Source organism: Heptranchias perlo, chromosome 4 (assembly GCF_035084215.1).
Source record: "Heptranchias perlo isolate sHepPer1 chromosome 4, sHepPer1.hap1, whole genome shotgun sequence".
Lineage (NCBI taxonomy): Eukaryota > Metazoa > Chordata > Chondrichthyes > Hexanchiformes > Hexanchidae > Heptranchias > Heptranchias perlo.
Window position 1 is genome coordinate 2,916,372 of NC_090328.1, and position 27,868 is coordinate 2,944,239.

General features: G+C 46.8%; 1 long non-coding RNA gene across 1 annotated transcript; it reads right to left on the bottom strand.

The window, feature by feature from the left end:
* Positions 1–582: 582 nt before the first annotated feature.
* Positions 583–24,665, bottom strand: LOC137320407 (uncharacterized). The gene is made up of 3 exons (XR_010962506.1): positions 24,444–24,665; positions 2,746–2,793; positions 583–761 (listed from the first exon to the last, which is right to left on the bottom strand). It is a non-coding gene; the product is annotated as an uncharacterized lncRNA (long non-coding RNA).
* Between the last annotated feature and the right edge of the window lie 3,203 nt (positions 24,666–27,868).

The window sequence follows — 27,868 nt, forward strand, 5'->3', positions numbered from 1 at the left end:
AGGGGTTAAAACTCCCCCTATGCTTCTGTTTATAAAGCCAAGGATCCCAGATCCCATATGTCTCCTCAACCTGTCCCGCCACCTTCAAAGACCTGTGTACACCCACCCCCAGGTCTCTCTGTTCCTGCGCCCCCTTTACAATTGTACCATCTAGTTTATATTGCCTCTCCTCATTCTTCCCACCAAAATGCATCACTTCACACGTCTCTGTCTTGAATTGCATCTGTTTTGTGTCTGCCCATTTCACCAGTCAGTTTATGTCCTCCTGAAGTCTGTTACTATCCTCCTCACTGTTCACTACATTTACGAGTTTCGGGTCATCTGCAAACTTTGAAATTATACCCTGTATACCCAAGTTCAGGTCATTAATATATATCAAAAAGAGCAGTGGTCCTAATACTGACCTCTGGGGAACACCACTGTATACTTCCCTCCAGTCTGAAAAACAACCGTTCACCACTACTCTCTGCTTTCTGTCCCTCAGCCAATTTAGTATCTTTGTAAACAATTTTACAACACCAGGTTATAATCCAACGATTTTATTTGAAATCTACAAGCTTTCGGAGGCTTCCTCCTTCCTCAGGTAAATTTAGTATCTGTGCTGCCACTGCTAACCTGCAAACTTCCTTCCCCAGCTCACTCTCTGCTGTCATATAAATACCTCAGCACCACCTCTTGCGACCCCTCCACTGCCTCCGTGTGATCAGACTGCTCGTCTGCCGTCCGGTATCGGGTGAGCCGCGATTTCCTTCAATTAAACACTGGAAAGAGCGAAGCCATTGGTGAGAATTTTACCCAACCCCACGACGGGCGGGAGAGGGGGTTAAATTGTTAAAAATGTGAAACCTGACACCAACCCGCCGTGAACGAGCCTACTTCCGGCTTAACAGCGCCGGGTTTGGGGCGTCCGAGTAACTCACTCTGGAGAGGCGGTCAGTGATTTTAATATTTAAGTGAACTGCGTTCCTCAGATTTTGGGAGCCATTTAAATTTAACGCTGGTCGGCCAGGTTTCCCAGGGCTCGGGAAACCCGGCAGCTGAAGGGAGGCAGGAACAGTCGGATCCAGCAAGTAAGTGCTTTTTCAGAATTGCTTGTGGGCCAGGAGGAGCAGGAGTGCTTCCCCCAGCCACACAAACACATCTTCTGCCATGATCTCCCGACCACCCCGCGATTTGCCTCACCCTCGTGCGATTTCCCTCTACCTCCCCTCCCTCCCTCCCTGCGGCGTTCTGAGCGCCCCGTGATCTGCTGGCCCCCCCACTGTGATCTCTCTCCCCCGCGATCTCTCCCCTGCGATCTCTCCCTCCTGTGAACTCTCCCTTGTGATTTCTCCCCTCAAGCGATCTCGATCTGTCCCCCATCGATCTCTCCCACCACGTGATCTCGATCTGTCCCCCATCAATCTCTCCCACCACGTGATCTCGATCTGTCCCCCCCACGTGATCTCTCCCCCAACGCAATCTCTCCCTCCATCCCTCCTCGCTGCCGCGCTCCAAGCCCCCCGCCCCATTGACCCCCGATCTCCTCGATTGCCAGGGACCGTCCCCAGTGCTCCCTGGCTGCTGCCTTCTACCGGAAGCTTTCCTGCCTGGCAGCTGGTCAGCCTCTCAATCTGGCCGGCTGCTGGATGGGAATCGGAGTAAAAAAAATTCTAATGAGGTCCTACCGTTAAATTCAGCAGGACCTCCGCCTTCTTGGTATTTCTGGGTTTCCCGGCTGCTGACACACTCCCTCCCCACCTCCCCATAAATATTGGAGCCAGTGTCTTCGGTTCCCGCCACAAACTCAATTCCCTTGCCAATGATTCCATCCCTCTCCCTGGCCACTCTTTCAGGTTGAACCAAACTGTTCACAACCTTGGCGTCCTATTTGACTCTGAGCTGAGTTTCCAACCCCATATCCTCTGCTTCACAAAGAACGTCGACTTCCAGCTTGGTAATATCGTCCGTCTCTGCCCCTTCCTCAGCTCATCTGCTGCTGAAACCCTCATTCTTGCCTTTGTCACCACTAGATTAGACTGTTCCAATGCTCCCGTGGCCGGCCTCTCATCTTCCACCCTCCATAAACTTCAGCTCATCCAAAACAATGCTCCAGGTATCCGAACTCGCACCAAATCCCGTTCACCCATCACCCCCTGTGCTCACTGACTTACATTGGCTCCCGGTCCACCAACGCCTCAAATTTAAAATTCTCATCCTTGTTTTCAAATCCCTCAATGGCCTCGCCCCCCTCCCTATCTCTATAATCTCCTCCAGCCCTACAACCCTCCGAGATCTCTGCGCTCCTTCAATTCTGGCCTCTTGTGCACCTCACTTCCTTCGCCCCACCATTGGCGGCCGTGCCTTCAGCCACCTAGGCCCTAAGCTCTGGAATTTCCTCCCTAAAACTCTCCGCCTTCCCTCCTTAAAATCCACCTCTTTGAACCAAGCTTTTAGTCACCCCTGCTAACATCTCCCTCTTTGGCTCGGTATCGATTTTTGTCCGATTGCACTTCTGTGAAGCACGTTGGAATCTTTCACTACGTTAAAGGCGCTATATAAATGCAAGTTGTAGTGGTTGTTCTTTTTCCCTCACCACCACCAAATTCGATCGGGCCTTAGGCCCTTCCTGTTTGGACACAGGGATCATTCCCTGAACGCAGCTTGGGCTAGAATTGCTACCTCTACAGCTTTAAGTGGGTTGGCCACATAAACAGCAGAATAAAAGATGGTACATGGTATAATATAGCGAATCATCCAACTTACCGTGAGGAATGCCTCAAGAGATTCCATAGTATTACTTAAAGACAGCATCTGAAAGAAAAAAGACAGATTAACGTTTCAGATGAAGTCCCTTCATTAGAACTGATCCTAAATGGTGTGTGCGTATGTGTTGCACACAGAGGTGCAGGGGGTATTTGTGCGTATGTGTTGCACACAGAGGTGGAGGGGGTATTTGTGTGTATGTGTGGCACACAGAGGTGGAGGGAGGATCCGTGTATGTATGGTACACAGAGGTGCAGGGGGTATTTGTGTGTGTGTGGTGTGTGTGGGAAGGGGCACACAGAGGTGGAGGGGGGTATTTGTTTGTGAGGGCACACAAATGTGGAGGGGGTATTTGTGTGTGTATGGCAGACAGAGGTGGAGGGGGTACTTTTTGTGTGCGAGTGAGGGGACTCAGAGGTGGAGGGAGTATTTTTGTGTGTGTGGAAGGTATTTGTGTGTGTGTATATAGGGGGTATTTTTGTGTGTGTGTGTGTGTGTGTGTGTGTGTGTGTGCTTGAGTAGCATCTGAGGGGTGTGTATGGGCGAAGCAGGAAGGGTTGGGGGTGCGGGGAGGGAATGCATTAACCCCTATGTATGCTTTTCATCAAACCTTCACATTCAGAACTGCAGATCCTTATCTGGATATCTGCAGTAATGGCAGACATGAATGGGACAGGCTAGTTAGCAGTCCCTGTGTCAAACTTCACTCAGACGCCAATGCTGTAAGCCTAGCTCTGGTCAGATGACGAACAAAGTACCCAGCCCAATAATATACGTTAACCCAACTCTTGAAGAATGCCCTCAGCTGCACAGTAGGAATATTCCATTTGTCACACCAAGTGAATGATTTTTACCTGGAGCCGGGAAGACAGTGAGGGGGGATGATTTTCGGGCATGAAACCCGGAAGTAAAGTTGGCGGGTTGGAATGTGCGATCGCGGCCTAATTAAATTATTACAATTTTGTTTCCTGCATGAAAGCCAGCCAGAAATCAGTCGGGGAGTGGATGCCAAGTAAGTCTGACATAGTGAGGGGGGTCAGTCATCGGGGGAATTGGGGCCGGACATCGTGGGGGAGGGGTTGGTCACTGGAGGGAGCCGGACATCGGAGGAAGCTGGAGACATCGGGGGCTGGAGACATCATAAGAACGTAAGAAATAGGAGCAGGAGTATGCCATGCAGCCCCTCGAGTCTGCTCTGCCATTCAATCAGATCAGGGCTGATCTTCAACCTCAACTCCACTTTCCCGCCCGATCCCCATATCCCTTGATTCCCTAGAGTCCAAAAATCTATCGATCTCAGCCTTGAATATACTCAACGACTCAGCATTCACAGCCCTCTGGGGTAGAGAATTCCAAAGATTCACAACCCTCTTAGTGAAGGAAATTCCTCCTCATCCCTGTCTTAAATGGCCGACCCCTTATCCTGCGATTATGTCCTCTAGTTCTAGACTCTCCAGCCAGGGGAAATAACCTCTCAGCATCTACCCTGTCAAGCCCCCTAATAATCTTATGTTTCAATGAGATCACTTCTCATTCTTCTAAACTCCTGAGAGTATAGGTCCATTAGACATCGGGGGAAGGCTGGAGACATCGGAGGAAGGCTGGAGACATCGGGGCTGGAGACATCGGGGCTGGAGACATCGGGGCTGGAGATATCGGGGCTGGAGATATCGGGGCTGGAGACATCGGGGCTGGAGATATCGGGGCTGGAGATATCGGGGCTGGAGATATCGGGGCTGGAGACATCGGGGCTGGAGACATCGGGGCTGGAGATATCGGGGCTGGAGATATCGGGGCTGGAGATATCGGGGCTGGAGACATCGGGGCTGGAGACATCGGGGGAAGGCTGGAGACATCGGGGCTGGAGATATCGGGGCTGGAGATATCGGGGCTGGAGATATCGGGGCTGGAGATATCGGAATGCAATAAAGGCACTTACCTGATGAACCGACCCTCCTCGCACGCCTCCAAACACGCCCACGTTAAACCTGGAAGTGGGCGCGTTGGAGCCGGGGTGCGGTCACGGCCCAAAAACTATTTTCACCTCCCATCCGACTTCAACCCACCCATTTAAAATTTCTCCCCAAGTCTCCTAAACACTCTTTAATTAATGCCCAACTGCACCGATTATCATCAGTTTCTAGCTCACATCCTCCAGACATTGGGCTAGAACGTAAACTGCACCAAACACATTTAATGTAGAACCATGTCAGCCATCAGAGAGAGAGAGGTGGTCTTTGCCCCAGTGATTAAACTCAAGTCCCAGGATGAAAGGACAGTGTATGTTATGCCATTTGATCATCCAGTCCTCTATTAGACAGAGGAGAGTCTCGATATGAGAATGAAATGTTGAGTGTCCCACATATGGAGAGATGCAAGGCGACCCGGACTGTACATTGGACGGAAGGGCTGTGCTGTGATTTTGGAGATGTTTCTTTCAGATTCCTGGACTGTCACTGTCATTGTTGGGTTTGAACAGCTGTTTTCAATTCATCCAAAACAAACAGAAAACTGCTCACTATCTGAGTCATTCCAAATCAACAAGTCACTGATTGAGCACTCTGGATCACAGAGTTCCGGTTCAGCAAGGGGACACCCACTCACACTCTTACAGGATGGATTTTGTACAGTCTTGGTGGCAGGGTACAATTACACTGGCAGCCTTCCGATACCTTGCCCCAGTGGGCATTCTGCATGCGTGAGCCTACAGAATGCAGGCTGCTCCACCGTGGGGGGTGGCTCCCTCTTGACATCTACAATTAAACTTAACACCACAGGGCTAGAGAGGGAAAAGATAGGCAGGATTTTCACTCCTGATCACTATTCAGTGACTTCAGTGCAGTACTGAGGGAGTGCTGCATTGTCAGAGGGTCAGTACCGAGGGAGTGCTGCACTATCGAAGGGGCAGTACTGAGGAAATGCTGCATTGTCAGAGGGCCAGTACCGAGGGAGTGCTGCACTATCGAAGGGGCAGTACTGAGGAAATGCTGCATTGTCAGAGGGCCAGTACTGAGGGAGTGCTGCACTGTCAGAGGGCCAGTACTGAGGGAGATCTGTACTGTCAGAGGGGCAGTATTAAGGGAGTGCTGCATTGTCAGAGGGGCAGTACTGAGGGAGTGCTGCACTGTCGGAGGTGTCATCTTTCACGAGTCGATAAACTGAGGCCTCATCTGCCCTCTCATAGGAACAGGAGTAGGCCATTTAGCCCCTCGAGCCTGTTCCGCCATTCAGTGAGATCATGGCTGATCTGTGATCTAACTCCATATACCCGCCTCAGCCCCATATCCCTTAATACCTTTAGTTAACAAAAATCTATCAATCTCACATTTGAAATGAACAATTGAGCTAGCATCAACTGTCGTTTGCGGAGGAGAGTTCCAAACTTCTCCCACCCTTTGCGTGTAGAAGTGTTTCCTAACTTCACTCCTGAAAGTCCTGGCTCTAATTGTTAGTCTATGCCCCCTAGTCCTACACTCCCCAACCAGCGGAAATAGTTTCTCTCTATCCACCCTATCAGTTCCCCTTAATATCTTGAAAACTTCGATCAAATCACGTTTTAATCTTCTAAATTCCAGGGAATACAACCCTAGTTTGTGTAATCTCTCCTCGTAACTTAACCGTAGGAGTCCAGTTATCATTCTAGTAAAACTACGCTGCACTCCCTCCAAGGCCAATATATCGCTCCTAAGGTGCGGTGCCCAGAACTGAACACAGTACTCCAGGTGTGGTCTAACCTCTCAAGTGAACGTAAATGATCCCAAGAGCAGCAGAACTCTCCTGGTGTCCTGGCCAACATTTATACCTCAACCAAAAACAGATTAAGTAGTCATTTATCTCATTGCTGTTTACGGGGCCTTGCCCTGTGCAAATTGGCTGTCGTGTTTATCTACACAGCTTCGGTGACTGCACTTCAAAAGTAATCCATTGGCTGTGCAGCCCTTTGAAACATCCTGAGGTTGTGAAAAGTGTTATGTAAGTGCATGTTCTTTTAAGTGTGTGTTTGTGTGTGTGAAAGTGTACATGTGTTTTTGAGTGCGTGTATTGAGTGTGTTTGTGTGAGAGCGTGCTTGTGTGTGAGTGAGTGCGTTTGTTTGTGTATGGGTGTTTGTGCATGAATGCGCGTGTGTTTGTGAATGAGTATATGAGTGTGTAAGTGAATGTGTTTGTGAGTGTGTGCTTGTGCATGTATGTGTATTTGTGCAGTGTGTGTGTGTGTGTGTTTGTGTGTGAGTGTATTAGTGCATGTGTGTTGGTTCCGATGAATGGTCACAGCAGCTGCATATGCTCATCTTTCTCATTTAGATTCTAGTCTCTTGCTGCTTTCATTGTTTTCCTTTTTGTCTCCACTCCTTGAACCACTGCAGCTTCTCTCCCGGCCATGAAGAGGTTCTGTTCCCTGTTAACGGTCCCCGGGGGGAGCTCATTTCAGTCTGTTGGAGCATATCATAATCGCATTACACATAACAGATTGCACTTGAATCTGAAGCGTATAATAATAGGTATTAAAAAATAAGAAGCGCAGAGGAGCTACAAAGACTGAAATCCAAGAATCATCAACATTCCCTTGAGTTACATCCATACCATGAGGAGGCAATTGAAGGACCCACAAGCCCAATAGTGGCCCAGATTAATTATTTGAGAGGAGGAGAATGAGTGGTTCTGAGCCTCAGTAGATAAAAGGGAAGTTTATTTTTAATGTATATAAAAATACCAGCCACATTTTTCCCAAACCAGAATTAAAATGTTGACTGTGTTTTTCTCGGCATCACAGAGAAGGGCATTGCCTCTGTGCTTGTGAATGAAGTTCTTTAGTTGGATTATAAAATGCGTTGTGTAATTTCCAGGTTCTGATGATTGGAAGTGCCAGAGTGATTCTGCTTGTAGCGCTCTCGCCTCTGGGTCAGAAGATTGCCCAAGTGAAGGAGTTGAACACAGAACCAGGGCTGATGAGGCAGTGCAGTATGGTCACATAGGAACATAGGAACAGGAGTAGGCCATTCAGCCCCTCGTGCCTGCTCCACCAGGCACGAGGGGCTGAATGGTGATGTCATTATTTCCGTATCTTCACGCTGTTCCCTCGGAGAACAGTGCGAAGTAGTGAAAGGACTCACAATCTGACTGGCCACGACCTGAATGCTCCTTCCATGGCCGTAACCGTCTTTACACCAGCTGTTAGGGTGGTTAGTCCTACACAGCGGGAGGGTTTTATATGCTCCCACAACCCATATGATGAGGGGCCACCCAAACTGGGCGATAGTATCCCGCTGGATGTCAACCCAGAGCTCAGAGCCGGAGCTCCAGTCTCCACTCGCCGGGACTGTCTGAAGCGGGGGTTCAAACCCTACACTTTCTGACTCAGAGGCGGGAATGCTACCACTGAGTCAAAGGCTGTCAGAATTGTGTTCTTCAAAAGAGATAAACTGGTGACCCATCTGCCTGTTATGGGGGACATTATAAATCCCACAGCACTATTTGAAAATGAATCCTGGCCAGCAATCCTCCTTTAACCAAAAATATATCCCCTTAAACGTGTCAATGCTGTCTGCTTCAACCACTCCATGTGGGAGCAAGTTTCACATTCTCACCACTCTCACCTCTGGTCTCACTGCCTTTCTTTCAATTGTTTGAGAGTTGTGATAAAACACAAGTTTTTCTCCAGGGTGTATGACCTGGAAATCCCAGTCACCATCTTTGGCCTGCTACTCCCCTTCCCCCAAATTCAGCTTTGGGGGCTTGTCAGGGGGCACGAGAATTCTTCCCAACTTCCCAGGCCTGCTGGGAGGCCCAACGCTAAAAATCTCAGAGGTCATAGGTCCCAGAGGGATCGATTACCTTAAGCCTGCTCTTTCCCTTTTCCCTCTAGGGAGTAACGTTTACTTGGCATTTAATCGTCAAAAAGCACTTCATTGGCTGTAATCATTTTGGGGTGTGTTAAGGATGTAAATGCAAGTTCCTCATTCTTTTTTCTTGCTCCTAACCTTTCAATGACCTTGAGGGAAGACAATCTTTAAAGGAAAATTAACCTCTTTTTGCCCTTTTATGCCTGTGGTGATGAGATACATTGTTAAGTGTTTTTGGCTATTTGATTCCAGGGATCATATGTGGAGCCTGGCTTGATTTGGTTGCAGAGGGGAGTTTACATGGAGACTGTGCTATCCTCTTGCATTTTTCAGTAAATTCCTTCATTAAAGTTTCTAATTCGACCTGGAGAACGAACTACAACAATAGAGAACACATTTTGAGGAGATACAAAGAGGCTGATGCCATTGGAGCTTGTCAACTCCTTGGTTTCACTCAGGAAATGGGAGAATTTCAATTGTGTTATATTGGGTTTCAGATTGGGGGTGGGGGGTACAACACTGCCCTTTCACCTGTGGGGCCTGGGTTTAAGATCAGTGTCGCCTGATGGGATGAAAGTTTACTCTCTGAATCAGCTGCAAGGTTTCCATGTGAAATAGGTTTGGCCAGTCTCAACACAGTCCTTGAAGGTATGGGCACAGATCTGGCAATCTCACCAAGACATGCCACAGGATGGCTGGAGTGAGAAATTGAGAAAAGCCAACACTGGTGCAGTAAAAGGCGCTCTTCTGTGGTTGGGGCATATGGGGGAGATTTGCTCCACATCTAATTCATCCTGGAGCTGTCCTAGGTGTGATTTATGGGACAGTGTAGAGGGAGCTTTACTCTCTATCTAACCCGTGCTGTACCTGCCTGGGAGTGTTTGATGGGACAGTGTAGAAGGAGATTTACCTGTATCTAACCTGTGCTGTCCCTGACCTGGGAGTGTTTGATGGGACAGTGTAGAGGGAGCTTTATTCTGTATCTAACCTGTGCTGTACCTGACCTGGGAGTGTTTGATGGGACAGTGTAGAGGGAGCTTTACTCTGTATCCAACCCGTGCTGTACCTGCCCTGGGAGTGTTTGATGGGACAGTGTAGAGGGAGCTTTACTCTGTATCTAACCCGTGCTGTACCTGCCCTGGGAGTGTTTGATGGGACAGTGTAAAGGGAGCTTTACTCTGTATCTAACCCGTGCTGTACCTGCCCTGGGAGTGTTTGATGGGACAGTGTAAAGGGAGCTTTACTCTGTATCTAACCCGAGCTGTACCTGCCCTGGGAGTGTTTGATGGGACAGTGTAAAGGGAGCTTTACTCTGTATCTAACCCGTGCTGTACCTGCCCTGGGAGTGTTTGATGGGACAGTGTAGAGGGAGCTTTACTCTGTATCTAACCCGTGCTGTACCTGCCCTGGGAGTGTTTGATGGGACAGTGTAGAGGGAGCTTTACTCTGTATCTAACCCGTGCTGTACCTGACCTGGGAGTGTTTGATGGAACAGTATGGAGGGAGTTTTACTCTGTATCTAACCTGTGGTGTTTCTGACCAGTGTGCTCGTGCTGACAAAATTGTGGGGAAATAAATGGTTCCACTCCCTACGACTGACTTACTTTATCTTGATGAGCACGAAATTCATCCAAAAAGCTAAAAATGAACAAAAAAAGTGAATTTTGGTGTAATCTTATATGATTCTAATGATTATTGGAACAATAGAATATAAATTATTATTTTTTTATATTTACTGCATTCTATCCAGACGCTCACATAGGCTATTCACATACTTTTCTCAAATACATAACAGGCTTGAATCTATTCTAGTCACTGTGTTGGCCGTGAGCAGTTTAATAAAGAAATAAAGAGATATGGAGCAGTGAAGGAGCCAGCGAGCGAGTTGTGAGAATGGAAGCGATCACCAGGATGCCTGCTGCCTTCTCCTTGAACAATAAAAGGCAGATTAAAGAATCTACCACTGCAACCAAAATACAAAGCCTGAATCACATGCTGGAGCGGTAATATGATCAGGGGTCGGAGGTGAAGCTGATAAACAGCTTAAACTAAGGTTATAACATCCCCCAGACCACCCCCTCCCCATTAAATTACCATCTCAGTGCTCACTCCACGCCATGTGTCATTTTGTATACATGTTCCATACACATGGCAGTACAAATGGAATTTAATTGTAAGTTTGGACTGTCTCCAAAAGAACATTTAGTAGTCATTAAACGTAGGAAATCTCACCACAAATTAGTGGCTGATGTAACTGTGATTGTTCAAAATAATCCCTGGGTGAGTGAACTGTCTGGTGTGATTCAAAGCCACTGAAAGATGGAAAGACTTGCATTTATATAGCACTTTACACATCGCCAGAATATGCCAAAGTGCTACACCGCCAATGGAATACTTTATAAAACGCAGTCACTGTTGTTTTTTGAGCAAATGTAAGGAATCTTACAACACCAGGTTATAGTCCAACAAATTTATTTTAAAATCACAAGCTTTCGGAGATTATCTCCTTCGTCAGATGATTCGGCTGCCGTGTTTTTTGAGCAAACACGGCAGCCGATTTGCACACAAGGTCCCATGAGCAGCAATGTGACAAATGGCCCGTTCATCTGCTTCTGGTAGTGTTGGTTGAGGGGTGAATGTTGGCACTGGACAGGGCCCAAAATGATCCCAGGCTCCATGCCTGGTTTGTACGGTGTTCGCTGATCTCATCTGGGACATTGGCAGATATTGACAAAGATGGCTTCAGTGCCCTCTGCGTTAGAGAGGGAACAAAATCAAGCACTGCTCCCGCTCCTGATCACCACCCAGCGACCCTAGCTTGAAAACGTGGGCATGTGTGGATATTGGGTGAGGATAGGATTCCAGACTCTGATGTTTGGAGGCTGCACGTGACTGAGTGGGATTTCTGCTCACCAGACTGCTGCACTTTTTTTTTTTATTCGTTCACGGGATGTGGGCGTCGCTGGCGAGGCCGGCATTTATTGCCCATCCCTAATTGCCCTCGAGAAGGTGGTGGTGAGCCGCCTTCTTCAACCGCTGCAGTCCGTGTGGTGACGGTTCTCCCACAATGCTGTTAGGAAGGGAGTTCCAGGATTTTGACCCAGCGACAATGAAGGAACGGCGATATATTTCCAAGTCGGGATGGTGTGTGACTTGAAGGGGAACGTGCAGGTGGTGTTGTTCCCATGTGCCTGCTGCTCTTGTCCTTCTAGGTGGTAGAGGTCGCGAGTTTGGGAGGTGCTGTCGAAGAAGCCTTGGCGAGTTGCTGCAGTGCATCCTGTGGATGGTGCACACTGCAGCCACAGTGCGCCGGTGGTGAAGGGAGTGAATGTTTAGGGTGGTGGATGGGGTGCCAATCAAGCGGGCTGCTTTATCTTGGATGGTGTCGAGCTTCTTGAGTGTTGTTGGAGCTGCACTCATCCAGGCAAGTGGAGAGTATTACACTCCTGACTTGTGCCTTGTAGATAGTGGAAAGGCTTTGGGGAGTCAGGAGGTGAGTCACTCGCCGCAGAATACCCAGCCTCTGACCTGCTCTCGTAGCCACAGTATTTATATGGCTGGTCCAGTTAAGTTTCTGGTCAATGGTGACCCCCAGGATGTTGATGGTGGGGGATTCGGCGATGGTAATGCCGTTGAATGTCAAGGGGAGGTGGTTAGACTCTCTCTTGTTGGAGATGGTCATTGCCTGGCACTTATCTGGAGCGAATGTTACTTGCCACTTATGAGCCCAAGCCTGGATGTTGTCCAGGTCTTGCTGCATGCAGGCTCGGACTGCTTCATTATCTGAGGGGTTGCGAATGGAACTGAACACTGTGCAGTCATCAGCGAACATCCCCATTTCTGACCTTATGACGGAGGGAAGGTCATTGATGAAGCAGCTGAAGATGGTTGGGCCTAGGACACTGCCCTGAGGAACTCCTGCAGCAATGCCCTGGGGCTGAGATGACTGGCCTCCAACAACCACTACCATCTTCCTTTGTGCTAGGTATGACTCCAGCCACTGGAGAGTTTTCCCCCTGATTCCCATTGACTTCAATTTTACTAGGGCTCCTTGGTGCCACACTCGGTCAAATGCTGCCTTGATGTCAAGGGCAGTCACTCTCACCTCACCTCTGGAATTCAGCTCTTTTGTCCATGTTTGGACCAAGGCTGTAATGAGGTCTGGAGCCGAGTGGTCCTGGCGGAACCAAAACTGAGCATCGGTGAGCAAGTTATTGGTAAGTAAGTGCCGCTTGATAGCACTGTCAACGACACCTTCCATCACTTTGCTGATGATTGAGAGTAGACTGATGGGGCGGTAATTGGCCGGATTGGATTTGTCCTGCTTTTTGTGGACAGGACATACCTGGGCAATTTTCCACATTGTCGGGTGGATGCCAGTGTTGTAGCTGTACTGGAACAGCTTGGCTAGAGGCGCGGCTAGTTCTGGAGCACAAGTCTTCAGCACTACAGCTGGGATGTTGTCGGGGCCCATAGCCTTTGCTGTATCCAGTGCACTCAGCCGTTTCTTGATATCACGTGGAGTGAATCGAATTGGCCGAAGACTGGCTTCCGTGATGGTGGGGATATCGGGAGGAGGCCGAGATGGATCATCCACTCGGCACTTCTGTCTGAAGATGGTTGCATACGCTTCAGCCTTGTCTTTTGCACTCACGTGCTGGACTCCGCCATCATTGAGGATGGGGATGTTTGCAGAGCCTCCTCCTCCCGTTAGTTGTTTAATTGTCCACCACCATTCACGACTGGATGTGGCAGGTCTGCAGAGCTTTGATCTGATCCGTTGGTTGTGGAATCGCTTAGCTCTGTCTATAGCATGTTGCTTCCGCTGTTTAGCATGCATGTAGTCCTGAGTTGTAGCTTCACCAGGTTGGCACCTCATTTTTAGGTACGCCTGGTGCTGCTCCTGGCATGCTCTTCGACACTCCTCATTGAACCAGGGTTGATCCCCTGGCTTGTTGGTAATGGTAGAGTGAGGAATATGCCGGGCCATGAGGTTACAGATTGTGCTGGAATACAATTCTGCTGCTGCTGATGGCCCACAGTGCCTCATGGATGCCCAGTTTTGAGCTGCGAGATCTGTTCTGAATCTGTCCCATTTAGCACAGTGATAGTGCCACACAACACGTTGGATGGTGTCCTCAGTGCGAAGACGGGATTTCATCTCCACGAGGACTGTGCGGTGGTCACTCCTACCAATACTGTCATGGACAGATGTATTTGCGACAGGTAGATTGGTTAAGGACGAGCTCAAGTAAGTTTTTCCCTCGTGTTGGTTCGCTCACCACCTGCCGCAGGCCCAGTCTAGCAGCTATGTCCTTCAGGACTCGGCCAGCTCGGTCAGTCTTGGTGCTACCGAGCCACTCTTGGTGATGGACGTTGAAGTCCCCCACCCAGAGTACATTTTGTGCCCTTGCTACCCTCAGTGCTTCCTCCAAGTGGTGTTCAACATGGAGGAGGACTGATTCATCAGCTGAGGGAGGACGGTAGGTGGTAATCAGCAGGAGGTTTCCTTGCCCATGTTTGACCTGATGCCATGAGATTTCATGGGGTCCAGAGTCAATGTTGAGGACTCCCAGGGCCACTCCCTCCTGACTGTATATCACTGTACCGCCACCTCTGGTGGGTCTGTCCTGCCGGTGGGACAGGACATACCCAGGGATGGTGATGGAAGAGTCTGGGATGTTGGCTGAAAGATATGATTCTGTGAGTATGGCTATGTCAGGCTGTTACTTGACTAGTCTGTGGGACAGCTCTCCCAATTTTGGCACAAGTCCCCAGATGTTAGTAAGGAGGACCTTGCAGGGTCGACTGGGCTTGGTGTTTTGCCGTTGTTGTGTCCGGTGCCTCGTGGTCCGATGCCGGGTGGTCCGTCCGGTTTTATTCTTATTATGACTTTTCGTAGCGAGATTTTACAACTGAGTGGCTTGCTAGGCCATTTCAGAGGGCGATTAAGAATCAACCACATTGCTGTGGGTCTGGAGTCACATATAGGCCAGACCGGGTAAGGACGGCAGGCTTCCTTCACCTAAAGGACATTAGTGAACCAGGTGGGTTTTTACGACAATCCGGTAGTTTCATGGCCATCATTACTGATACCAGTATTTTAATTCCAGATTTTTATTTAATTAATTGAATTTTTAATTAATTAATTGAATTTAAATTCGCCAGCTGCCGTGGCGGGATTTGAACTCATGATTCTGGATTTTAGTCCAGGCCTCTGGATTACTAGCCCAGTAACATAACCACTATGCTACCGTACCCTAATTAACTGCAGAGCCTGGTCAATTTCCTGGGGGCCAGCTGAATTCAATGATTTATTTATTGTGGCAGGGTGCCAGCCGGGGTCCCTGCCCTGGCAGGGAGTGTAGGGGGAAGGGCAAGGGACACAATCCCAGCAGCTGCACTTCTCTGGCAAGTGCCGCAGCTTAAAAGAGTTGTTCTCCCTCCATGCTGGGAAAAGGCGTTTGGCCTCTGCAATATTTTTACGGTAGCGTGAATCAGTCGCACTCCCTAGGATGGGCCTTTTCATTTTCAAGAGGCCTCAACTGTCCCTAGCAAGGTTCCTGATGCACGGCATTGCTACAGCGGTAATGACAGCATCCAGTAGAAGTGATGACAGAAGATCACCACAGGGGCGTGGGGGGAAAAATAGACAGAGATGTGGGATGGCTTAGGAACATAGGAACAGGAGTAGGCCATTCAGCCCCTCGTGCCCGCTCCGCCATTTGATAAGATCATGGCTGATCTGTGATCTAACTCCATATACCTGCCTTTGGCCCATATCCCTTAATACCTTTGGTTGCCAAAAAGCTATCTATCTCACATTTAAATTTAGCAATTGAGCTGGTATCAATTGCCATTTGCAGAAGAGAGTTCCAAACTTCTACAACCCTTTGTGTGTAGAAACGTTTTCGAATCTCGCTCCTGAAAGGTCTGGCTCTAATTTTTAGACTGTGCCCCCTACTCCTAAAATCCCCAACCAGCGGAAATAGTTTCTCTCTATCCACCCTATCTGTTCCCCTTAATATCTTATAAACTTCGATCAGATCACCCTTTAACCTTAGAAACTCTAGAGAATACAACCCCAATCTGTGTAATCTCTCCTCGTAACTTAACCCTTGAAGTCCGGGTATCATTCTAGTAAACCTACGCTGCACTCCCTCCAAGGCCAATATGTCCTTCCGAAGGTGCGGTGCCCAGAACTGCTCACAGTACTCCAGGTGCGGTCTAACCAGGGTTTTGTATAGCTGCAGCATAACTTCTGCCCCCTTGTACTCTAGTCCTCTAGATATAAAGGCCAGCATTCCATTTGCCTTCTTGATTATTTTCTGCACCTGTTCATGACACTTCAATGATCTATGTACCTGAACCCCTAAGTCCCTTTGGACATCCACTGTCTTTAACTTTTTACCATTTAGAAAGTACCCTGTTCTATCCTTTTTTGATCCAAAGTGGATGACCTCACATTTGTCTACATTGAATTCCATTTGCCACAGTTTTGCCCATTCACCTAATCTATCAATATCACTTTGTAATTTTATGTTTTCATCTACACTGCTTACAATGCCACCAATCATTGTGTCATCGGCAAACTTAGATATGAGACTTTCTATGCCTTCATCTAAGTCGTTAATAAATATTGTGAATAATTGAGGCCCCAAGACAGATCCCTGCGGGACTCCACAAGTCACATCCTGCCAATGTGAGTACCTTCCCATTATCCCTACTCTCTGTCGCCTTTCGCTCAGCCAACTTCCTAACCAAGTCCGTACTTTTCCCTCGATTCCATGGGCTTCTATCTTAGCTAACAGTCTCTTATGTGGGCTTCCTGCCCAACTTTCTGTCCCCGGTCGAGTTATTGAGTTGGGAGTTATATCGAGTTGGGACGGAAAACTGTCCCATTTGGAGAAGAAAATGCTCCCTATCAACAATAACAACTTGCATTTATATAGCAACGTATTTAGCATAGGAAAACGCGCCACAGTGCTTCACAGGAGCGTAATCGGACAGAAAGTGACACCGAGCCAAAGGAGGAAACATTAGGACAGGTGACCAAAAGCTTGATCAACATAGTAAAGAAAGAACTTGCATTTCTACAGCGCCTTTCACAATGTCCCAAGGCACTCTGCAGCCAATGCAGGCCCTTTGAAGTGTAGTCACTGTTGTAATGTAGGAAATGCTGCAGCCAATATGCACACAGCAGGGTCCCACAAACAGTAATGTGATAACACCAGATAATCTGTTCTTAATGATGTTGGTTGAGGGATAAATATTGGCCAGGAAAACACAAGAACTCCCTGCCTTCCAATAGTGTCACAGGATCTTTTACATCCATCTGAGAGGGTAGAGGGGGCCTCGGTATAATATCTCATCCGAAAGACGGACCTCCAACAGTGTCGGCCTGGATCTTGTGCTCAAGTCTCTGGAGTGGGACTTTGAACCCATGACCTTCTGACTCAGAGGCAAGAAGGCTACCACTGAGCCACAGCTGACACCCAGGTTACAATGAGCATCTTAAAAAATGGAAAACTGTAAACAATTTTACAACACCAAGTTATAGTCCAACAATTTTTATTTGAAATCTACAAGCTTGTATTGTTGGACTATAACTTGGTGTTGTAAAATTGTTTACAATTGTCAACCCCAGTCCATCACCGGCATCTCCACATCTTAAAAAATGGAGAGAGAGAAGTGGAGAGGATCAGGCCCCAGAGCTTCCCTCCACTGAATGCAGGGCAGAGGAGATTTAACAGACTATATGCTCTGAAGTATTAACTGTGCTGCCTTCAGTCTTTACTTGGGTTCACCATGGTCTTGGAGAGATCATTGCTCGGCACAGTTTCAACACTTGTACACTCTTGTCCTGGGCAGCATCTGTCAGCCAGGTGTTGTGTAACTCGGACCTTTTGAGATTAAGAAGAAGAAAAGTGCTACGGTTTGCTTTTCCGAAATAGGATTAAATCCAGGGACACAGGGAATGCCTTTAATCAGTCCCAGGATTTGCAGAGTGTGGGAAAATAGGAGGGAAACAGCTTATTTTTGTTTTGTAATATGTGTAGCATAATTCCCAAAGAATTCAATGTTCCCAGACAATTCTGATTTGCCTTGTGTACCTGTGAAGTCTATCACTTTCTAATGGAAGACCACAGACTTTAAAGAATGTCACAGTGGGGCATGTCATGGGAGTGTTTGATGGGACAGTGTAGAGGGAGCTTTACTCTGTATCTAACCCGTGCTGTACCTGCCCTGGGAGTGTTTGATGGGACAGTGTAGAGGGAGCTTTACTCTGTATCTAACCCGTGCTGGACCTGCCCTGGGAGTGTTTGATGGGACAGTGTCGAGGGAGCTTTACTCTGTATCTAACCCGTGCTGTATCTGCCCTGGGAGTGTTTGATGGGACAGTGTAGAGGGAGCTTTACTCTGTATCTAACCCTGTACCTGCCCTGGGAGTGTTTGATGGGACAGTGTGGAGGGAGCTTTACTCTGTATCTAACCCGTGCTGTACCTGCCCTGGGAGTGTTTGATGGGACAGTGTAGAGGGAGCTTTACTCTGTACCCAACCCTTGCTGTACCTGCCCTGGGAGTGTTTGATGGGACAGTGTCGAGGGAGCTTTACTCTGTATCTAACCCGTGCTGTACCTGCCCTGGGAGTGTTTGATGGGACAGTGTAGAGGGAGCTTTACTCTGTTTCTAACCCGTGCTGTACCTGCCCTGGGAGTGTTTGATGGGACAGTGTAGAGGGAGCTTTACTCTGTATCTAACCCGTGCTGTACCTGCCCTGGGAGTGTTTGATGGAACAGTATAGAGGGAGCTTTACTCTGTTTCTAACCCGTGCTGTACCTGCCCTCGGAGTGTTTGATGGGACTGTGTAGAGGGAGCTTTACTCTGTATCTAACCTGTGCTGTAAATAAGCTGGGAGTGCTCAACATTGACATCTACTTCATCTGAAATACATTTCTACTTTGACTTCTTGCCAAGTACTGTAAAGAATTGAAAATTTGAACACTGCATTTGTGCTGACAGCATCAAAATTTGAATTCTGGAGGATTCCTGCTGAGCTTAACCCACCCAAGAATGGAATGGCAGTCCCAGGCATCTCTCACGAACGATCCCCAACATTTAAATCAGAAAAAAAAATCACAAGCCACAATAAAGAGAGATTCGTCCTCTCTGATCCGTTGCAATCATTCCTCCCAACCAGGAATGTTTGGAGGTTCAGCTTTGTATTCTTTGCAAATGAACATTAGTCTGGTTGTGACTGTGGCACAACATTGCCCAAATGACTCCAGCTCACTCTATGCATTGTGCAGCTGCAAACACATTTGCTGAAATGTTTGAACGGATGCCAGTTCAACTCAAGTCATGGTATATTTCAAGAAAAATGCTTCCTCCACTGAAGACTATGACGGAGCTTCTTTTGCAAAACAAAGCTCCTGGACAGTTTGACATCTGGATGGTGCAGTGGGTCAGACACTGATTTTTCACCTGTGGGTATCGAGGTTAAAATCCAGCTGAGACTGTGACCGTACAGGTAATGGAGTTGGTCATAATGTGTTTGGGCAGAAATCTCACATGATTCTTATTTTTGACAGTTACTCAGTAAAGTGTTCCTGAGCAGTACTGCGGCACCATGGGGCAAGAGATTTCCCAAGCAATGAGAGCCAGATAGACTACAAGATTAGGAGAGTGGTAGTAGTGGGGAATTCTATAGTCAGGGATATAGATACCCTCTATTCCCTCGTGACCGGGAGTCCCGAATGGTATATTACCACCTGGAGACAAGGTGAAGGACATTACGGAACAGGTGGAAAAGTTCCAGAAAGGGAGTGAGAGTGGTCAAAAGTTGTGGTCCACATTAGAACAAATGACATAGGTGGAAATACGTCTGACATAGAATCATAGAAAGTTACGGTACAGAAGGAGGCCATTTGGCCCATTGTGTCCGTGCCAGCAGAAAAGGAGCGATCTAGCTTAATCCCATTTTCCAGCAATTGGTCCGTAGCCCTGTAGGTTACGGCACTTCAGGTGCATATCCAGGTACTTTTTAAATGAGTTGAGGGTTTCTGCCTCTCCCACCCTTTCAGACAGTGAGTTCCAGACCCCCACCACCCTGTGGGTGAAAAAAATTCTCTTCAGCTCCCCTCTAATCCTTCTACCAACTACTTTAAATCTATGCCCCCTGGTCACTGACCCCTCTGCTAAGGGAAATAGGTCCTACCGTCATAATTTTATACACCTCAATTAAATCTCCCCTCAGCCTCCTTTGTTACAAAGAAAACAACCCCAGCCTATCCAATCTTTTCTCATAGCTAAAATTCTTCAGCACTGGCAACATCCTCGTAAATCTCCTCTGTACCCTCTCGAGTGCAATCACATCTTTCCTGATATGTTGCAGAAGTAGTTCTAGGTTAGACATTAGATGGAGAAACAAGACCTTAAGGTGGTAATCTCTGAATTTCTTCCTGTTCCGCCTGCTGGACAGGTTAAAGAAAAGAAGATTCATATATTCGTATGTAACGGCCTAGAACTGAATCAAATGTTTTTTAAAAATTCATTCTAGGGATGTGGACATCGCTAGTAAGGCGGCATTTATTGCCCATCCCTAGTTCCCTGAGATGATGGCGGTGGGCCTTCTTTTTGAACCAGTGCAGTCCTTTGTAGCGATTTGATGCAACTGAGTGGCTTGTTAACAAGAGTCAACCACATTGATGTGGAACCAAAGTCACATTTAGGCCAGACGGGATAAGGACGGCAGGTTTCCTTCCCTAAAGAACATTAGTGAATCAGTTGGGTTTTTACGATCACTTTTACTGATACCAGCTTTTATTTCCAAACTTTTTAACTGAATTCAAATTCTCAAACTGCAGTGGTGGGATTTGGACTCATGTTCTCTGGATTATTTGTCCAGTAACACAACCATTGCATTACCGTACCCCTTGCCCCCTTATAAGAACATAAGAACATAAGAAATAGGAGCAGGAGTAGGCCAATCGGCCCCTCGAGCCTGCTCCGCCATTCAATAAGATCATGGCTGATCTGATCCTAACCTCAAATCTAAATTCATGTCCAATTTCCTGCCCGCTCCCCGTAACCCCTAATTCCCTTTACTCCGAGGAAACTGTCTATTTCTGTTTTAAATTTATTTAATGATGTAGCTTCCACAGCTTCCTGGGGCAGCAAATTCCACAGACCTACTACCCTCTGAGTGAAGAAGTTTCTCCTCATCTCAGTTTTGAAAGAGCAGCCCCTTATTCTAAGATTATGCCCCCTAGTTCTAGTTTCACCCATCCTTGGGAACATCCTTACCGCATCCACCCGATCAAGCCCCTTCACAATCTTATATGTTTCAATAAGATCGCCTCTCATTCTTCTGAACTCCAATGAGTAGAGTCCCAATCTACTCAACCTCTCCTCATATGTCCGCCCCCTCATGCCCGGGATTAACCGAGTGAACCTTCTTTGTACTGCCTCGAGAGCAAGTATGTCTTTTCTTAAGTATGGACACCAAAACTGTATGCAGTATTCCAGGTGCGGTCTCACCAATACCTTATATAACTGCAGCAATACCTCCCTGTTTTTATATTCTATCCCCCGAGCAATAAAAGCCAACATTCCGTTGGCCTTCTTGATCACCTGAAGTAAAGTTCAATCCGTGGTGTCCTAAGTTAGTTCTTAGCCAGGATAGCGGTTTCAGGTGCTACAGCTGACCTCAAAAATCAGCCAGGGTTCCCGTTATCAGCCACTGTCCTGATAACTCTGCTTGAAGTGCAGGTGCGTGAACACTGGGTTAGGAAAGTATTGGCTGCGATGTCTGTGACAGTGACATTCATTGCCCAGGCTGATAAGTGAATAATAAGCACTTGGGTAAGAATCTGGAGGGCTGCTCGGGCCCATAGACTTGTACATCAGTATGAAGCAACATCATGAGGAAAGGAGGGGAGAAAATCGATAGTGAAGATAAGATTGATTCCAGGACATGGGCACGAAGTGATAAGAACCGACTCAGAGAACTGAATTTGTTTTCACTGGAATGAAAACTGGGCAGCTTTTCCTTAACAGGCGGGCAATCTGCTCCGTCAAATTATTGTCCGTGCAGTGTAGATGAAAATTTACCCCATTGGCTCCTGCACTGCTGGCAGGGCGGGGATTGGTTATGTCGTCTGTGGTGGGCAGCGGTGTATTCTCTCTTGAACACTCCATTTCTCTGACTCTAGCCGACTGTGTATTCCCACCCTCCCTTCATCCCAGCACTGCTAGGGGAACTATCATCTTCCAAAATTCTATCAATACCATCTCTTCAACTAACCTTTCGCTCACCCCAACTAATCGTTCTCTTCCCTGCTCGATGTACTGTCCCATATGCCCATTTGGGACATTTGGGAAGGAAATTAAAAAGGAAATTAGGAAAGCAAAAAGAGGGCATGAAAAATTACTGGCAAGTAAAATTAAGGAAAACCCAAAAATGTTTTATAAATACATAAAGGGCAAGAGGATAACTAAGGAAAGAGTAGGGCCTATTAGTGACCAAAAAGGTAACCTATGTTTGGAGGCAGAAGATGTGGGTATAGTTCTTAAAGAATACTTTGTGTCTGTCTTTACAAAAGAGGGGGACAATGCAGAGATTGTAGTTAGAATATAAGAACATAAGAAATAGGAGAAGGAGCAGGCCATCCGGCCCCTCGAGCCTGCTCCGCCATTCAACACGATCGTGGCTTATCTTCTACCTCAACGCCATTTTCCTGCATTATCCTCATATCCCTTGATGACTTTAATATCTAGAAATCTATCGATCTCTGTTTTGAATGTACTCAATGACTGAGCCTCCACAGTCCTCTGGGGTAGAGAATTCCAAAGATTCACAATCCTCTGAGTGAAGACATTTCTCCTGAGGAGGAGTGTGAAATATTGGATGGGATAAATATAGTGAGACAGGAAGTAATAAGGGGTTTAGCATCTTTGAAAGTAGATAAATCACCAGGCCTGAATGAAATGTATCCCAGGCTGTTAAGAGAAGCAAGGGAGGGAATAGTGGAGCTCTGACCATCATTTTCCAATCCTCACTGGATACAGGCATGGTACCGGAGGATTGGAGGATTGCTAACGTTGTACTGTTGTTTAAAAATGGAGAAAGAGATAGATCAAGTAATTATAGGCCAGTCAGTCTAATCTTGGTGGTGGGCAAATTATTGGAATCAATTCTGAGGGATAGCATAAATCATCATTTAGAAAGGCACAGGTTAATCAAGGACAGTCAGCACGGATTTATTAAGGGAAGGTCGTATCTGACTAACTTGCTTGAATTTTCTGAGGAGGTAACAAGGAGGGTCGATTAGGGTAACGCGTTTGATGTAGCGTACATGGATTTTAGCAAGGCTCTTGACAAGATCCCCATGGCAGACTGGTCAAAAAAGTAAAAGCCCATGGGATCCAAGGGAAAGTGACTAGTTGGATCCAAAATTGGCTCAGTGGCAGGAAGCAAAGGTTTTTGCAACTGGAAGGCTGTTTCCAGTGGGGTTCCGCAAGGTTCAGTACTAGGTTCCTTGCTTTTTGTGGTATATATTGATGATTTGGACTTGAATGTGGGGGCTTGATCAAGAAGTTTGCAGATGATACAAAAATTGGCTGTGCGATTGAAAGTGAGGAGGAAAGCTGTAGACTGCAGGAGGATATCAATGGACTGGTCAGGTGGGCAGAAAAGTGGCAAATGGAATTCAATCCAGAGAAGTGTGAGGTAATGCATTTGGGGAGAGCAAAAAAGGCAAAGGAGTACACAATAAATGGGAGGATACTGAGAGGTGTAAAGGAACAAAGGGGCCTTGGAGTGCATGTCCACAGATCCCTGAAGGTACCAGGACAGGTAGATAAGATGATTAAAAAGGCATATGGGATACTTTCCTTTATTAGCCGAGACACAGAATATAAGAGCAGGGAGGTTATGCTGGAACTGTATAAAACATTGGTTAGGCCACAGCTTGAGTACTGCGTACAGTTCTGGTCACCACATGATAGAAAAGATGTGATTGCACTAGAGAGGATGCAGAGGAGATTTACAAAGATGTTGCCAGGGCTGGAGAATTTTAGCTCTGACGGAAGATTGGATAGGCTGGGGGTGTTTTCTTTGGAACAGAGGAGGTTGAGGGAAGATTTAATTGAGGTGTATAAAATTATGACGGGACTAGATACAGGGGATAGGGAAGACCTAGTTCCCTTAGCAGAGGGGTCAGTGACCAGGGGGCATAGATTTAAAGTAATTGATAGAAGGATTAGAGGGGGGCTGAGGAGAATTTTTTTCATCCAGAGGGTGGTGGGGGTCTGGAACACACTGCCTGAAAGGGTGGTAGAGGCAGAAACCCTCAACTCATTTAAAAAGTACTTGGATGTGCACTTGAAGTGCCGTAACCTACAGGACTACGGACCAAGTGCAGGATAGTGGGATTAAGCTGGATAGCTCTTTTTCGGCCAGCACGGACACAATGGGCTGAATGGCCTCCTTCTGTGCTCTAACTTTCTATGATTCTACGAAGTGCTTTGGGACATTTCTTTATACGAAAGGCACTATACAAATGCATGGTGTATGGAAGCAGTGAGCTTGATGGGTCAAATTACCTTTTCTTGCTTCATGCTTTCTGATACACTTCTGAGCAGGAATAGTTAAACATACTGCATGGAAACAGCCACCAACGGGAAAACATTAGGGAGAAATGGACTTTGCTGAAGAGAATACAGGCAAAAATAAAAAAATCAGAAACAAGCTGAAATCAAGAAATAATTACTCCACTTGTGGAATGATTACATTTAAGGCTTACTCCATCTTATGTAATTAAGTAATCAGCCAAACTCAGTTGGTAGCATACTCACCTCTGGGTCAGGAGGTTGTGCTCCAGGAGATGGGTACCTAATCTGGGTTGACCTACTAGCGTTGCATCATCAAATGTGCCTTCCTTTGAATTGAGACAACATCCTGATGTTGAAAATCCGTCAGTACTATTTGAAGAAGAGCAGGGAGTTCTTCTAGTATCCTGGCCAAAAATTCCTCTCTCCACTAAAACACATAATTAACTGGTTATTCATCTTCGTGAAATACTGCTGGTGCAGGACAACTGCCATGGTGTGACAATACAAGTCTTTTTATTACCATTCTTTTGAAGAAGAATGAAGAAAAACATCAAGAAGCACTTGACACCTGCCATTTCTCTTCACTTTCAATGCTTGATTACCTCCGGGTTATTTAAGAGTTGTGCAGAAATGAGTTTATCTTCTGGTAAAAGCTCTGACGACTTTTCAAGTGGATTGAAGCCATATTGTCCTTTTTCTACTTACTGGAATGAAGGTTCCTCAGATATTAAGTTGAGGAGAGTTGCCTTACATGGACTCATGGGAGGCAAATTGCGAGAAAGCCCGTCAAGAAAATACAAGGGAAAAATACTCAGTTGTCAGGGACAATCTGTTGATAATCTCCAGGAGCTCCGGATTTATTTCAATCTGGGCTATTAAACAGATAGATTGGACACACTTTTCAGCTCTGAATGCAAATCTGTCAAGAGTCCCATGACTTCTTTATCTGGAGATAATGCAGCTGGATCTAAAGACAGCATAACCCCTGCCTATCATAAACCAACAAAGACTGACTCTAATGTTTAAAGAAAGTTTTGGTCGTTTGGTTCAAATTAATAAAGGTCTTAACTATTGGGGTTTCCACTGAACTTATGATGGCAGAGGGGGAGAAGCCCCAAGTGAATTCCAGGTCATTATTGGGGCAAAGTTGATAGGTATTGCATGTACAAAGTGAGCAACAGTCAGAGAATTCAGGCAAGTGTTATAACTCTAATTCTGATCAGCGCTTCCATTGAATGAGGCTCTCCACCAAGAGCACAAGATTGGGGCATTTACTCCGTATCCAACCTGTGCTGTACCTGCCCTGGGAGTGTTTGATGGGACAGCGTAGAGGGAGCTTTACTCTGTAACTAACCCATGCTGTTTCTGCCCTGGGAGTGTTTGATGAGACAATGAAGAGGGAGCTTTACTCTGTATCTAACCCGTGCTGTACCTGTCCAGTGAGTGTTTGATGGGACAATGTAGAGGGATCTTTGTTCTGTATCTAGCTCCTGCTGTACCTGCCCTGGGAGTGTTTCACACTGACGCTGAAGGTGAAAACTGCAAAATATTTCATTTTCTAACACTGACAGCCCTTACTTTGTGGTACTGTGCCATTCACACTGAGAAGTTCCCACGTTTGATTCCTCCTATCAGTCGGGGACATTGCAATGAGCCTCAGAATTCCCAGACTAGGGTGAGGTAAAAAAAATCTACTGGAGTTCCACTCCTGATTATCCAATAGCTCCTTCTGTAAAGTGTTAGTGTGTGATTGTTGAGCTATGCCAAGTTCAGGTCTCACTGGGAATGCAATTCATGTTTGACAACCTGCCCACATTCATGGGCCATCACACAAAAAAATATTCTTGGGCTGTGGATAATACTGGCAAAGCAGTATTTATTGCTCATCCCTTCCCTAATTACTCTGAGGGCTTTAATGGTCAACCGCATAGCATGGAACTGAAGAAAGGCCATTTTGGTGTGATACAGAGGGAAACCTGTGCTCATAGAATCATATACCAGCAAGGAGTCAGCACCTTCAGGAGAGGAAGGAAGAAAACTGAAGAAGAAAATGAGCTGTACTATACAATCCCAGAGGCTTGAGACGATTAATTATGAACTGAAACTCATACATAGCAGCACTGATGAAGAATTTATGGATCTGAGTGAACATGGAAAAGGAGAGATACAGAAAAGACCTTGGAATTACGGCTATTTCAACTGAAACATGACGCAAGTTCCATATAAAGACAATGTTTGAACGGTGATAAAGACCAGCGGTCTGGTGCATTGGTGACCGCTTCTGTCCTTGCGATCCAGCAAGAGAGATTTATTAGGGGAGAAACACAGGAAATTACTGCCAACGCAGGCTGCGAAAGATTACACAAATTGTCCACAAACGTCACAAGATTTCTATCACTGCAGTGCAGATTATGTGAGGCAGTTCAATCACCGCCTGTATTTTTAGAACATCGCTTTATCTCATCACAAACTGATTTATTCTGCAAGGAATGGAGGTATCTTTTCCACACAACCTCATTACCACTGTGGTTGCTAAGGAAAACATTGCAAAGGCACGTTAAGCAGTGAAGAGGCAGAGGATAGCAACCCAAGCAGTATGAGGTAGGGGAACTGGATGGCGCACCTCTCCGAAAGTCTCTTCTCCCTACTGGGCCTACTTTAAATGGTTTTAGGTAATGTCAAACAGCACACAGCACAAAACTAGCCTTAAACAGCACTAGTGTCCTGGCCAACATTATCCCACAACCAACATCACTGAAACAGTTTAATTGCTCATTTATCTCATTGCTGTTTGTGGGGCCTTGCTGTGCACAGATTAGCTGCCACGTTTCCCTACATTACAGCAATGACTATAGTTCAAAAAGTACTTCATTGCCGTGAAGAGCTTTGGGACGGCATACCGTCATGAAAGGTGTTACATAAATGCAAGTTTTGACAGTGGCACTTAGAAAGGCCAGAGGATGACTGGTGTGGGCCATAAAAAAAATATTAAAGGGTTGTTTAAAGAGGTTAAGACTGAGGTAACAGATTCAATAGTAACTGTCAAAAGGGAATTGGACACATACTCAAAGAGGAAAAATTTGCAGGACATTGGGGAAAGAGCAGAGGGAAAGGACTTATCAGATAGCTCTTTCAAAGAGTTGGCACAGACGCGATAGGCCGAATGGCCTCCTTCTGTGCTGCAAGATTCAATGTAAAATGTTGGACCAGAGTAGAGGGAGCTTTACTCTGTATCTAACCCGTGCTGTACCTGCCCTGGGAGTGTTTGATGGGACAGTGTAGAGGGAGCTTTACTCTGTATCTAACCCGTGCTGTACCTGCCCTGGGAGTGTTTGATGGGACAGTGTAGAGGGAGCTTTACTCTGTATCTAACCCTGTACCTGCCCTGGGAGTGTTTGATGGGACAGTGTAGAGGGAGCTTTACTCTGTATCTAACCTGTGCTGTACCTGCCCTGGGAGTGTTTGATGGGACAGTGTAGAGGGAGCTTTACTCTGTATCTAACCTGTGCTGTACCTGCCCTGGGAGTGTTTGATGGGACAGTGTAGAGGGAGCTTTACTCTGTATCTAACCTGTGCTGTACCTGCCCTGGGAGTGTTTGATGGGACAGTGTCGGGGGAGCTTTACTCTGTATCTAACCCTGTACCTGCCCTGGGAGTGTTTGATGGGA